The sequence below is a fragment of the Lepisosteus platostomus genome, chromosome 24, assembly GCF_059453375.1.
Source record: "Lepisosteus platostomus isolate fLepPlt1 chromosome 24, fLepPlt1.hap1, whole genome shotgun sequence".
Classification (NCBI taxonomy): domain Eukaryota; kingdom Metazoa; phylum Chordata; class Actinopteri; order Semionotiformes; family Lepisosteidae; genus Lepisosteus; species Lepisosteus platostomus.
The window spans coordinates 12,236,819-12,251,039 of NC_142634.1; the positions used below are offsets into that span (position 1 = coordinate 12,236,819).

The 14,221-nt window shown below is 35.5% G+C and overlaps 1 protein-coding gene across 20 annotated transcripts in view; it reads left to right on the forward strand.

The window, feature by feature from the left end:
* Window positions 1-14,221, forward strand: part of LOC148641680 (RIMS-binding protein 2-like) — a 121,339-nt gene that overhangs the window by 53,781 nt on the left and 53,337 nt on the right. For 16 of the 20 annotated variants that reach the window (XR_015929713.1, XM_088617770.1, XM_088617771.1 and 13 more), the window contains exon 1: window positions 13,423-13,542. The gene's annotated coding sequence lies outside the window, so the exon portion shown is untranslated. Of the gene's footprint in view, window positions 1-8,266; window positions 8,357-13,419; window positions 13,543-14,221 lie in introns of those variants that run through there. The other 4 variants (XM_088617778.1, XM_088617786.1, XM_088617779.1 and 1 more) reach the window with 2 other exon arrangements.

Consider the following 14,221-nt stretch of genomic DNA (forward strand, 5'->3'; position numbering starts at 1 on the left):
CATTTTATCACTCTTCCTGGCCAGAAGAAAATGCTGGCAACTCCCAGACTTTGACACTATTTTTATCACTTCTGGGTGTTCATATCCTGGCACCTTTTGGTTTTGTATTGTCTGGCTAGAAAAACATCATAAGTTGTGAGAATGGTAAGCTGCTGGCTGCAGGACTTCAACTATGTATCGCTAAGCAGTAAGGTTGTCCTCAGACTACACCGAAGGAGTTATTGTGTTAAAGGAGATTCCATCTGACATTATTACAATTGTACTACCCCACCAGCTGGGGCACAAATAACACCACAGTCATCACGATACACACCAGGACATCTGTACGTTAGACAGACGTATTCCGTCTGTCCTGTCAGGGGCAAAACGGTATTGACTGCCAACTCAAATGATTGCCAACTCAAATGTCTTCTCGTCCCCAGAAGATGACAAATTCATCTCTCATCTGTCAACGTTACGCCTTAAGCACATAGGCATGCAAACAGAGAGCCATTTTGCTGTTGTGCAGGTTATTTTTTATTGGAATCTCTAATGCTGGTGCCACAGCAGTCAGAAAATAACGACACAGATGGATCACACAACTGTGACAGTCCTCAACTGGTCTTGTGGCCCTCTGGTTTCCAAGACCTGGCTTGTCCCTCACAGAGCCATTTTCAGTACTAGTCTGCTAAATGTTAGAGGAGAATGTTATTTTCCTAAAATTAAAGGTATAACATTCCAGTATAGTTGTTTTTATTTATATTATCATTACCCTGAAGAACCTCATCTGAATAATTTTCAGCTGTACTATTGTGACTTGCAACAGTGGTCAAGTGTACTAAGAAAATGTTAATTTAAGATTAAAATAAAAATCTGTCATCAACATTAAAAAGGTATACTGTATAAATATTAAGGAAATCACACTGTGATATTCCCATGAAAGATGCATCAAGTACAAACCCTTACATTCAACCTTATGAGGAAAATGAAATTCAATACACAGGAATTATCCTTTCTTTAGCATATCTTCAGACACAAAGTTTAAAAAACAACCCACTCTACCTATACAGTATAAGATCTAAAAAAATACTGAAGCTAAAAATTCAAATTGGAGACATATGTTATCCATAAATACTTAAAAACCTTGGATTTTTCTTTTTTTACTATTTATCTGTATCTGTACATGTGCAAGACATTTAGATGTCATCACAGCAAGGGCAAGATTTCAGAATTAATTAAAATAAATTAATGATATCTTGGCATTAGAATAATAACTGATTTTCCATTTTTTCCATAAGCCTTTCCATATTTTTCCTTTTATTTCTATAATGGCATAATATACATTTCTGTTAAATGGTTTGCTAGGCAAAATCGTACAAATAAGAACAGAGAAATTGTGTTTGAATAGCTTTGAATAAATCTGCAATCATTAGTGTTGTTTGAGTAGGCACCAGAGTAATTATAATAGGAAAAAACTCTTTGATGGATTTTGCAGAAATATGCAGTAGTTAAAGGGCAAAAACCTGATTTGTTAACTTTGAACTTTGTTCTGTTCGTGCTGCTGTGCTCTTCTTTTATGCCAAGTTCCTTGTGGCTTTTACACAGTCACACCAAATTGTTTTTAATGAAAGTGATCCAAAAAACTACCTTTTATTGCTATTCAACCTCTTTATCTTTTAGTTAAAATGTCTTAGTTTATGACTTGACGCAGCTCCTAGTTTCTAAAAATAAGATGTTCAGTTTTTAATCTTTTATTTACAAATCCTTGGATTCAATTGAATATTTACTTATTATTATAGTGATTTAATTCTCCAATAACATATGCATTATGTACAGTAAGTATTTGTCACTGCTGTTTAAGAAACACCATTTATCATACAAATTTCTATATATTTGTGGCTTTTGAGATTAAGTGATTTTTAGTGGTGGGTGGTGGTGGAATTTTAAATTATTAGAAGGCTAAAGACAAGATGTGCATCGCATACTAAAGGGTGTGGCTCTGTATTACTCTCTGTTGCGTTTGTTTTATTTCCTCTAAAACCTCTGTCTTCTAATCTGCTTCAGGCTGTAACCCTTCTCCACCATCAGCATGGCTATGGGAGAATGCAGATTTTGACATTATCTTAATTTGCTAATGGAGTCGACTTTGATCGTTTTACATGTGTTCCATGCATTCAGAAGTCCTGCTGCCAGGCTGTCATAGCAACCAGCTCTGCTCTTCAAGAGACAGATAAGGGGCTGTCCATTTCTGTTTTAGATTAATAAAATGTATTGAAAATATGTCAAGCTTTCCAAGGACGATTAGAGATGACTCTTTATGTGTATTTATATACTGTAGGTATGTCTTGAAACTTTGCAGAAGCATTTTACTTAATGGTATACAATACATGTGTAGACACATTTATCACAGTTCTGGCCATTTACATGGATTTGTTAGCGATTTCAAGGCCACTTTATGTAAGCTTACTATGTTTTAATTATGAACCCTCTCTAATCTATCTGTTAAGCTCTCATTTTTCTTCGTGTGAGAGGCATTGACAGGGAGAGGAAATATAAAGAGAAGCTTTTCATAAACATATGTTATGTACGATGCATGCATTTATCATGTTTGTGCTTGGAGGTCTTGATTTTAATATAGAATAGAGATTTGTGCTGGTCCGTGTTGCCTGAACTGCAGAAATGCACACATCAGCAACTTCAAAGATGCTGATGCCAGTTCTAGGAAGGAATTAGGAAGAAATCGCAAAGAAAAATAAATGGATAAAATGGAATAAATTTGATGAATAGTCTCTATTTTCGTTTTTGAAAGAAATGCCACCTAAATCTTTATTTTGCTCGTGAAATGAGCTCTCTCTTCCATAGTGAATATGCAGAATTAATGATTTTGCAGGAAATAAGAAATGAGACCCATCATGTGAAACAAATGCAATTCTGGAATATAATTTTGGACAATGGGACAAATATGCAAACAGTTGTATCCATTTTAAGATTTAAAATTAGTACATTATCACCTGGGATATTGAATTGTATTTGCCTTTCAGATTTAACTGCCTGAAACAAAAGTCTGTCGGAAACAGACGTTTTCTTTGAGTGGTTACGATTGCTCCCTCAGAGCAATGGTGCTCTGGGGTCAGTTCAAGACTTGAGGTGCTGTCTGTGTGGAGTTTGTTTGTTCTCTGCTCTCGCCCCATTTTCATGTGGGTTTCCTCTGGTGCTCCAGTTCTCTCCCACAATCTAAAGGCATAATGGGAGGTTAACTGGATTCTGGCAAAATTGACCCAGGTGTGCATGTACTATATGCCTGTGCTTGTGTCTCGCAAAAAAACAGTACCCACTGTCAGACTTAAATTACTGTACTGATTCTGTAGCAAGTGCAACAGTACCACCCTGATATGTACTATATATTTAATAAGCAAATTAAACTTCAAAGTGTCTGTGCGCCCTGTCCTGTCCAGGTTGTATTCTGTCTTCCTGGGATCGGCCGTATCTGAATTGAATGAAGTGGTTGGAAAATAGATGGATGGAAAGATCTTTCCTTTACACTTTGAAGTTTAACTATATATTGTTTAAAAAAACCCATGATGACTAGTATTTAATATAATTTATTGTTTTTGGTGTTTTAACTTCTGCTTACTATTATGGGATTGGAAAGTTTTGGCATGTGGCACCATTCTAAAAAAAAACTATTGCATTATAATTATTTAATATAATTATTACAGAGACATCTATGTTATAACTAATTGTAAGATGCATTTATGAAGAGCCTTTAGTGCTGAGTTTTTGATTTATTAAATTGCAGGTTTATTAGTATGTTAAAATATTACAGTACCTGTTGGGTCGAACTGTTATAGATTCAACATTTCAAGAACAGTTCTAGCTAATTTCTCTTGCTCAATAAGAGAAAAAAAAAACAAATAACGTTAAATGAATAAATGGTTTTGGATCAAGATTGAAATCAGGAGGTTATACACAATGTCATAAATATCAGTTTCACAGGAGCTTCATACACATGTAAGTTCTAGTTTAAAAAGTGTTAACTAATAAGAATGATTAATTTTTTTTTCAGTCTACTTTGTATTAGTGGGAATTCATATACAGTACCTCACCAAAAATAACTAAGAATTAATATTCTTACTCTTAATTTAGCCTGTAGCTCTCAGCTGGCTATCCACTGAAGCTCAGCAGGTTTGAGCCTGGTCAGTACTTGGATGGGACACCTCCTGGGAAGCTATGGTTGCTGTTGGAAGTGATGTTAGTGGGACCAGTGGGGGGCGCCCACCCTGCTGTCTGTGTGGGTCCTAATGCCCCAGTATAGTGGCGGGGACACTATATTGTAGTGGGCGCCGTCTTTCAGATGAGATGTTAAACCGAGGATTAAAGATCCCTGGGCATTTCTCGATAAGAGCAGGAAGTTATCCTGGTGTCCAGGTCAAATTTCTCCTCTCAGCCTTTACCATGGCCTCCAGATTGTCCCCATGTATGATGGCTTGTGCTTGCCCTGTGATAGACTGGCACCCTGTCCAGGGTGTACCATGCCTTGCGCTCGTTGCTTGCTGGGTAGACACTGGCTCAAGACACCATATGGTATTAAGTGGTTTGGTAAATGACATGACATGACATTTAATTTAAATACATTATTTAATATCTCTCAATTATTTATTAGGACATTCTTTTAATGAGATCTTAGTTTTCCTAGGATATGTTCAAACAATAAATATTAATGTAAACTTCATTACAGAGAATGAAATCTTTAAAATAATTTTAAAAATTAAAATATTTCTTTACAAATGAAGCTTCATGCTCATTGTAGTATGTTTTGTCAATAAATGAAGTTTGTAGAAGCTTGTATACACAAGGAATCATAGCCAATCACAGCAAAGTGAAATTTGAACTTCATTCAATAATTTTTTCCTTTGACAGCCTTGAAGTTTTTTAGTTTATTGTTTTTATGCTAATGAGAGATTAGGTCCCCTTTAATATTTGCCTCATGAATTTAGTCCTCTTGTGTCTGAACATACCAGTACCTGATATGATGCTTTGCATGAGAAAAGCGTGATGTGATTTAAATGTAGAGATGGAAAGGATCTATTGAAACTGAAAGCTATTTTATTAAAGAACAATCAGTCATGAAAATAAGACAGGTCTGGGTACAACGGTTCGTAAGTAGTGATGAAGAGTTGAACAGTGGCCATAGATGTAATAATTGTAATAATATGTAATAATAATCTAATAATTGTTACTTTATCTTGGTGGATAACGTTGAATTTTTATTATCTGTGAAGCAGGAAAATAAAGGTTTTAATGTTCTTCGCTACAGACTGTAATTTAAGAAAGAAAATAGAGGTTTTCTAAATTTAGTTTCATTGGCCTTCTTATACAAAACCCTAACATAGAAATTGCCATGAAGTGTTTTCCTGCAGTACTAAAACTCTTTTTTAGTGTTTTGTATTCAAGGCACGTGTCTCTTCACTGGTATTCATGCTGTCCAGGGCTTCCTTTTACAGTATTGATTCAAGGCCTCGGTATCTTGTCTGGATTAAATCCGGGATATATATATATACTGTATTCCTTGGTTTACACCTCAGGATTGTCACTTAGAAATTGTCCAGCAAAGAGCCCTCTTAAAGCTTTTTTTCAGCTCTTAACAATTGGGACATAATCAATCTGATGTACAGACCTGAGTGCCTGTGCTGGAAGGCTTATTTCTTAATACTTTCTCTGCCCAACTCCCTTTCATCCTCTTATTACTTAATATTGGATGGTACCCTGGTTTGGTACTCGGCTTTGAAAGACTACCAATAAATGTAATTATGCACAAGAGCTCCAGCCGGACTTTATTGTGATTTTTATTTTATTTTGCAGGTATGACAACAGAAAGCTGTTCAGATTACACTTTAATTGCATTCCAAGCACATCAAACAAGGGCTTGATAAAGTATAATTAGGTTTCCTCCTCTGCAGTAGAACTTGTTTTATCTTCTACTGAAATACTAGTGAGGATTATACTGAACCTCATTTTTCCCAGCAAAAAGTTGAAACTTGAAACTAATGTTTTTACTCTGTCAGTACTGCCCTTTTTTGAATTACAATAAACCATAAGATATATATTATTTCCATTGTTCTTAACAATTTCATAATTTATAATTATCACAATAGAAATTCAACATTCAACAACAATGGTGCCTGTGGTATGTGTATTTTTAATGTTGAACCCCTTCTATATGCACATATTATAGTTCAATACATCATAGGGTATTGGAGTCAATAAATGTGTGCAGAAATGCTATTTCTCTACAGTATATAAATGTGTATAGATATGTAGTATATGGATATTTTCATCTCTTTGATCAACACCTACTGTAGCTTAATGGTAAGAATGTAAAGCAACACGATTGTCTTTTGCTTATGTTATGATACGGTATTTATAGATTCGTGTTTATTACTTTGTTTCCTACATCTAATATTGCTCACCAAATACCTGACATATCGAAGAGCCAATTTTAAGCACGTGTAAAGCCCCACTAAACTATAAACTTTCTACATTGACATGCAAAGACTCCTTAAAATCACTAAATTGTGCAACTTTGCAACTTTAGAGAATGTTATGCAAGCCAAGCTCCCTTATAAATGTGTGTTGTGTGATACACTGGTACTCTTTGCATGTTACTTGTGTCTAGTGGCATGGCTCTTATTGATGGTTTCAGGGAACTGAATGACTTTTCAGGAGACTTACAGTTTCCTATAGTGTGAAAGCTTTATTAATGAGATAATCAAATTTCAGTTTGTTATCCTTTTTCCTTAGCTCATTCTCAACCTTAGCAATCAGCCATTTTGTAATTATTCAGTGTGGAAAAACAATTGGCAAATATGTATTTTTATTGCTAACAGAGATGAAGTACTCACATGTCGTATACTGTATTACTAGCATTTTTTATTCTTTCAATGTTACTGCACTGATCACACCTCTGAATATGGATCATGTTCACAGTCCAGCAGGTGTCCAGATAGCCCTTTCTTAATTGCGGACGTGACATTTTATTCATACCATCTTATTGAACCATTTGTTTTTTACTGAGGGAGATGGCACACTGCTGTGTTCTCTCCCATCTCCAGAGTGCAGTGTGCTCCTTAATCTTAAAGCCCTGAATATAATGATCTGACAAGCAAAAACAATATCCCGGTCTTTCCTGCTGTTGAATAGAAAATGGGAAAAAACATATTTGAAATATTTTGCTGCTGTGAGTTTTCTCAACCTTCAAGCTATCACGGCTTTCTTTTTGATCTTAAAGAAATCATTTATATAATTTAAATGTTCAAGTTAATCAGCTTCCGTAATACAGTATAATGAAGTGTGTATAGTAAACAGTGTTTTCTAACAAAAAAAAATATATTTTTTTAATTTTTCCTTCATTTCTTAAATAATTTTAGTGAGTTATTACTTTGTGGCACATCATGACATGTCATTTACCAAAAGTGGTGAATTTTACTGTAGTGTCTTTCAGCTGATATTTGGAGAATTTGAATGACATTGATTGCCTGACATCTGCCTTGTTTAACTATGTTAAAGCAATAAATAGAGAAGTACCTTAGTCTTATACTGTCTGACGTTTATTGAGACTCACTGTACAGTATGTCAAGGTACACTGCTTTGTAGTCTTTAATTGCATGTATCAATTCCATAATTCAGATTGCACTCAATAAACAAATAATGTTGAATTTCTATTTTATTTTATAGTCCTATAAAATGTTATAATGTTTTAACGTTTGATTTCGTGATCAACACGTGTTTGTTTTCCATTAACTGAAGAAGATACAGTATGCAGCACATCTTTTTACAGCTGTTACTACTCTTGCTGGTTAGAAGCTGAAAGACTGACTATACTGTTGGATGCAAATTAAGACATTTTAAAGTGGTTTTGAATAGGTAAAAAAGACAAAAGACGTAGCCGGCCTACACATTAGAGACTTCTAAACAGCAAATTGAATAGGATATGGCATGTAGCTTATAAAAGTGTATCATTTCCGGAAAGAACTTAGTGTCCTTGTATTCAGTCATTGGATTTTGGAACTGTGATGTGTCTGGCACCATACAGTATCTCTGTCTGTCTGGTTATTATTTAACCAAAATATTGGCTGGTGCAATTATTATTTAGACATCTAAATAACTCTGATTTGCTGTATTATCAGCACCATTAAAGAATTATGAAAGGTTTCTCTAATGTGTGAATATTACTGCATGCAATCACAGTATCACAGTTATTTATGCATGTCTGTTCTATACTTCATAGGAGAATGAGCTCAAAGTGGTTCTACAGGAAAAAGATCGCTTGAGTATTCAGTTGTCAACCTACAACAAGAAAGTAGCAGAATATGACCAGGTAAGAGCCAACTTGTTATATTGCTTGGACCAGATAATGAAATATGTGTGTCAAGCTGATAACAGGATAACAATTCCAGACCATTATATTTTATAGAGATCTTTACCTGTCCAGTAACAAGCAACAATTTTGAAAAAAATCATACACTTGTTTTTTTTCAGTCAAGACAGCTTTGCCTCCTGTATTCTGTAAACTTAGTTGTACAGGCATATCACTGTCTGTATTTGTAGATGTATGATTGTCAGAGAGTAAGAGGCTTCTTATTTGAGCTTCGATATGGCTCATCTGTAAAACCTCCCACTCAAGTGGTTTGTTGAGAAAGCCTGTTTTTTGACGATTTGAATCCAGGCTGTGGCCTGGAGCACTTGAGGTCAACACAAAATTGGCTTCTGAGCTTCTGATCTAGGGTGAGATGTAATTACAGTAGTTGTAGAATCATAAACTATTCCTCAGTACCATGCAATGACAGGACTGAGGAGGAAAACCCAATCCCTCAGACAGTGAATAGATCTGCGTTATTTTCTCTTTTTATTTTTTATCTAAGTGTAAAAAGAAGTACTTGGTCTGACTATCTGTGTGTTTCAGAGGATCAGTTTGAGTAATTGTCCAGCTAATTAATATCAAGATAGTTTATCTAAGTTTACACTGTAGCAATGTGAATAAAACTCTATAAACTGAACTGACTGCATTATCAGTGAAATACAATTTACAGGGGTGTTGTATAGTTCTGTTTAGCTTTCATTCTTGAGATCTGTGTGATCTGCACAGCATACTGTAGTTGTTTTGTGCTGAAGTAAAACAATACAAAGAGAGATGGAAAAAAGAGAGAGCTACAGGCATTATTGTCTTATCTGAAGGAGATGTTCTTCGACACAAGAATTTATAAGGTACCGTAGATTATAGTTCAGGATATGAAAAAAAGAACAGTGCAGCACTCTAGAAATTACTTTGTGCTAATGCGAAAGTATTGTGATGTTATCATTTTGAAGAACTAACGTTAACCTGACTGTGACAAAACCTTATAAGCTTCACATCAAAACAGCATTTTAGAGCTACAGTATGTTTTTTCCCCAATTAGGACAATTTTGCATTGTTGCTTTTTATTCCTTAACAAATGACTCCCGCTGAGCTGAAGGGTGATGAGTTGATGTGCTTTTTTTAAAACACAGAATGTCACTTCTTGTTATCTGTTTACTGTAGGACTGTATTCATATACAGTAGCATTTAGCAAGCCAGCAATAACTGCAATAATATAGACAAAAAAATACATGTGAAGAAGAAACACTTGCAATACTTACTAGTTTTTTTTTCAAACATTCAAATGAGCCAAAGGTTTTGATCACAGGTAATCACTTGCTTTTGCATGAATGGGTATAACGAGGGACCATCAAAGATTCTTGTTCTTGTTTTCTTATTCTTCGGCTTCAGAAATTAATACCTCTTAATATTGGGGGGGAAATGGTACTCAGTATTGGAATGCTGTGGAAATGAAAGTATATATTTTTTTAACTTTTTTACTCCTTAATCTTTGCTGGAAATACCACAACATAAATTGTAGTTTGGGCTATTCATGAGGCATCCAAACATACAATATTTTTCAGGAGATGTCCAGTCAGGCCATTAAACTCACATTCACCTAATGCAGACACTAGAACAATCTAGCTATTTTTTAGTGTCTGCTTAAATTAATATGATAATCCTCTACTGCGACATTAAAGTGAATATTGATCTGTTAGGCAGATGTTATAATTTGTTGGTTTAAATCCTTGTAGACTAACAGTTATAGCCACATTTCTTTTATTTTTTGTGGTACAGGTTTACCAAAAATCTAATCTGACATTATAATTGAATAATTTTTGTGTTGCATAAGAGGTTAATAGCTTGTTTTCATAACTGTCTCGTTATATTGGTTCTAAGCTTGTTGTGCTTTTTTGTTGCCTAAACATTTTTTAAGTTAAAGAATTCCCCTAGAATCAGAATCATATTAAAGCTTCTAGTTTTTTTAAATTACATAAGTCTTCTACAATGCACATATCTGCAATGTTACAGTGCTCATATCTGCAGATATGAGGTATGTGATTTTATCGAAAATTTGGAAAGCAGGCATTGTTCCAGATGAGAGAAAATGCTAATTCAAAACCAAAAGTACAGTTTGTCATGCTTGAGACGTAGTAAGTTATTACTTCTGCAAAAAGCCATTGAAATTGCACAGTTCGTTACTTTATGCTGCACCTTTTAGATGTAGAAAATTATTTAGCAAAAAGTGAACAGATGGCAAAACAAAAGAGTAAAATAAGCCGTATACCTCCGTGGGTGGAAATAAACAGAAAATATCACTGCCTATTAATCAAAAGGGATTCAGGAAACACTGAAGGAAAAGAAAAAAGCATACAAGGCACTGAAAGATGGCACTGGAGAATTACAAGAATATAAGAGACTAAAGAAGGTAGCAAAAAGAAGTGTAGCAAGAGCAAAGGAAAGAGCCTGGAAAGAATGGTATGAGAAACTTGAAACAAAGGAAGGAGAGGACCAAATCTACAAGATTGCTAAACATAGAGCGAGACAGAAAAAAGATATTATCCGGGTGGCGGTACTCAAGGATGGAGAAGGCAGAGTCTTGATTAAACAAGAACAGATCAAGCAAAGATGGCTGGAGTACTTCAAAAATCTGTTAAATGTAGAAAATGAGAGGGAGAACCTAGTGGAGGCAGACGTAGTGTGTGGACCAATCCAAGAAATTTCAGTAAAGGAAGTGACAGAAGCTATCAAAGAGATGAAAGTGGGCAAAGCAACTGGACCATCAGGAATAGCAGCAGAACACTTTAAGAACCTCGATGAAGAGGGGATTCAGTGGCTGACGAGATTGCTAAACAATATTGCAAAGGAAGAGAGAATTCCAGAAGAATGGACAAAAAGCAGTATGGTTACCATCTACAAGGAGAAAGGAGACCCAATGGAGTGTAAAAACTATAGAGGAATAAAACTTCTGGAACATGGATTGAAAATCCTGGAAAAAATTCTGGACAAGAGACTCAGGAAGATAATCAGGATCCACAACTCACAATTTGGATTCTCAGCGGGGAAAAGCACAACAGATGCCATTTTTGTGATGAGACAGTTACAGGAGAAGACACTAGAGAAAGGGAAAAAGCTGTATGTGGCCTTTCTGGACTTGGAGAAGGCATATGACCGTGTGCCCAGAGAGGTGGTGTATTGGTGCTTGAGGAAGAAAGGAGTACCAGAAAGCATGGTGAAGTTAGTTCAAGCAACCTATAGAGATACAACTACAAAGATGATAACACAACAGGGAGAGACAAAAGAGTTTGAAATCACAGTTGGAGTACACCAAGGATCAGCACTAAGTCCTTTCCTTTTCATAAACATTATTGACACACTGACAGAGGAGGTAAGAACAGAAGTGCCTTGGGAACTCATCTTTGCTGATGATGTGGCACTGATGGCAGACTCAGAAGTAGAACTACAGGAGAAAGTGTTCAAATGGCAGAGGAGTCTGGAAAAGGGTGGACTGAAAATGAATGCAGAAAAATCTGAAATAATGGTAATGGAGAGAAGAGGAGATACTATGACCAATGTTGAGGAGACAAATGGAGGAAAACTGAAACAAGTTGATGACTTTAAATACCTTGGATCAAAACTGGTAAAGGGAGGAGAAACACTGGAGGCAGTAAAACAAAGAGTGAAAGCTGGATGGAACAAGTGGAGAGAAATAACTGGAATAATCTGTGACAGGAAAATTCCCAGAAAGTTAAAGTGCAAAATGTACAAGACTGTGATTAGACCTGTATTACTATATGGAGCTGAATGCTTGGCAGTTGGAAAGAGGGAAGAGAACTTGATGAGAAGAACTGAAATGAGGATGTTGAGATGGATTCTGCAGATTTCAATGAAGGATAAGATCAGAAATGAAGAAATCCGTAGACGATGTAGGGTGGTGGATGTGGTTGAGAAGATGCGAGAAGCGAGGTTACGGTGGTATGGACATATCATGAGGAGGGACGTTGAGGAAGTAACAAAGAGGGTAAGGGAATTTGAGGTGGAAGGTAACAGAGGAAGAGGCAGGCCTAGAAAGAGATGGATAGATTGTGTGAGAAAAGATATGGAGGTATGTGAAGTGAGTGAGGAAGATGTGCTCGACAGAGACAAATGGAGAAGAGCAACCAAAGCAGCTGACCCCAGGACAGTCTGGGACTAAGGCTGTGAAAAAGAAGAAGAAGAAGAAGAAGAAGAAGATTAATCAAAAGGGATCTTCTGAAGGTCTACTCGCTAGCACTAAATAAGAAGTGGATCATGCTCATTGCCTATGAAACTCCAGATTCTGCAGTTATATAGTACTAAAGATAATTCCCCTCGGATTTTATCTGTTTATTGTTTAATAATAAACACCCTACATGCAGTTACAGCTGTGGGTTTCTTGGAATTTAAGATGTTATTTTAGCACACACATAAATTTTGAAGAGCTTAGACCTTTTAACCTTTTTGAAGTGTTAAAAAGTGTAAATCCTAGTAAACAGGAAAAAATAAGAGTTATCAGTCATTTTCATGATAGCATCATGAATTATCATGTGCTTTTTTTGGCCCTTTCTCTCTACTTCCACTCCCACTCTAATTACATATCACAAAAGTGCATCTAAAAATTACATATAAAAAAAGAACACAATTACTTATTGTGACACAAATCTAATACCAGTTCTAGTCATCATTTCTCCATCACATCTCTGTCAAATCGACAAAATATATAAAAAAAACTGTACTGACAGATACTAATGAGATCACTGAAACTTGGTAAATAATACGGGGAAATGTTTTTTTTTGTGAAGAGATGAGAGGACATGGAAGTAATCAATATATGAAATGAGAATAAAATGGAATGTCATGAGGTTACATGATCAAACACCTGATGCAGTTGGATTTTAGGTTTCTGTTTCATTCTATTATTAAATTGTTGTTTTAAATCACTCCATTGCTTCTTATTGACACTATTTGTATTTGTATGTTCTCACTATGCTTGTGTGTTAAAAAAACACATTTAATTTGATTTTCAGGTGAAGTCGGACTATGTCCAGCTTAGAGAAACCCTTGATATTGTGACTCAGGACAGAAATTCGGCCCTGCAGGAGAAGAAACAGCTCCACGTCAAACTGGAGAACCTAGAGCAGGTCCTAAAGGTGAGGAAATTCACACAAAAACATCAGCTTCCCAGATATCTCCAGATGTTTTAGATGTCGCACTGTTTGATACATTCAAGAGTAAACCTGTCCTATGTCTACTACCTTTCAATTGCATAGTTACTGCTAAATCTGCTGAACAAAAAGGAAAATAAGCACTTTCTCCAAGCTGTTGCTAGACGTTTCTCACAACAAACATTTCTTAAACAGAATAATGGCAAACATCTTGAGCTGTAAACTAAAAGGATGATTTTGTAGTTACAATTGCAGAAATAGAAGATTAGTCAAATAAAAGACCTGTAAGTGCAGTTTGGATGAAAATGCACTGTTCAAAAAGGAGATTGATTTCAGATAAAACATTACCAAGAACAGATGACTGATGTCACTTGAACAGTACAAAAAAACAGCAATTTGTGATTGGGAAAGGGAAGCCTATCATTAATGCCAAATGACTGAGGTTTCAGTGAACGTATGCAGATAATACTATGTCTTGTAAAATCCAGTTAACTGCTGGCTTAATATTTGAAGAAGGACATGATTCTTAAACATAAATGGAGAAAGTGGGAAGATTTTCCACAGACTAATTCTAGTTAATTCCAGATTTTTTAACTTGCCAAATACTATCCTAATGGACTATATAGTAGTATGCAGGAGTAAAATCCCAGCAATGGTCCCCACT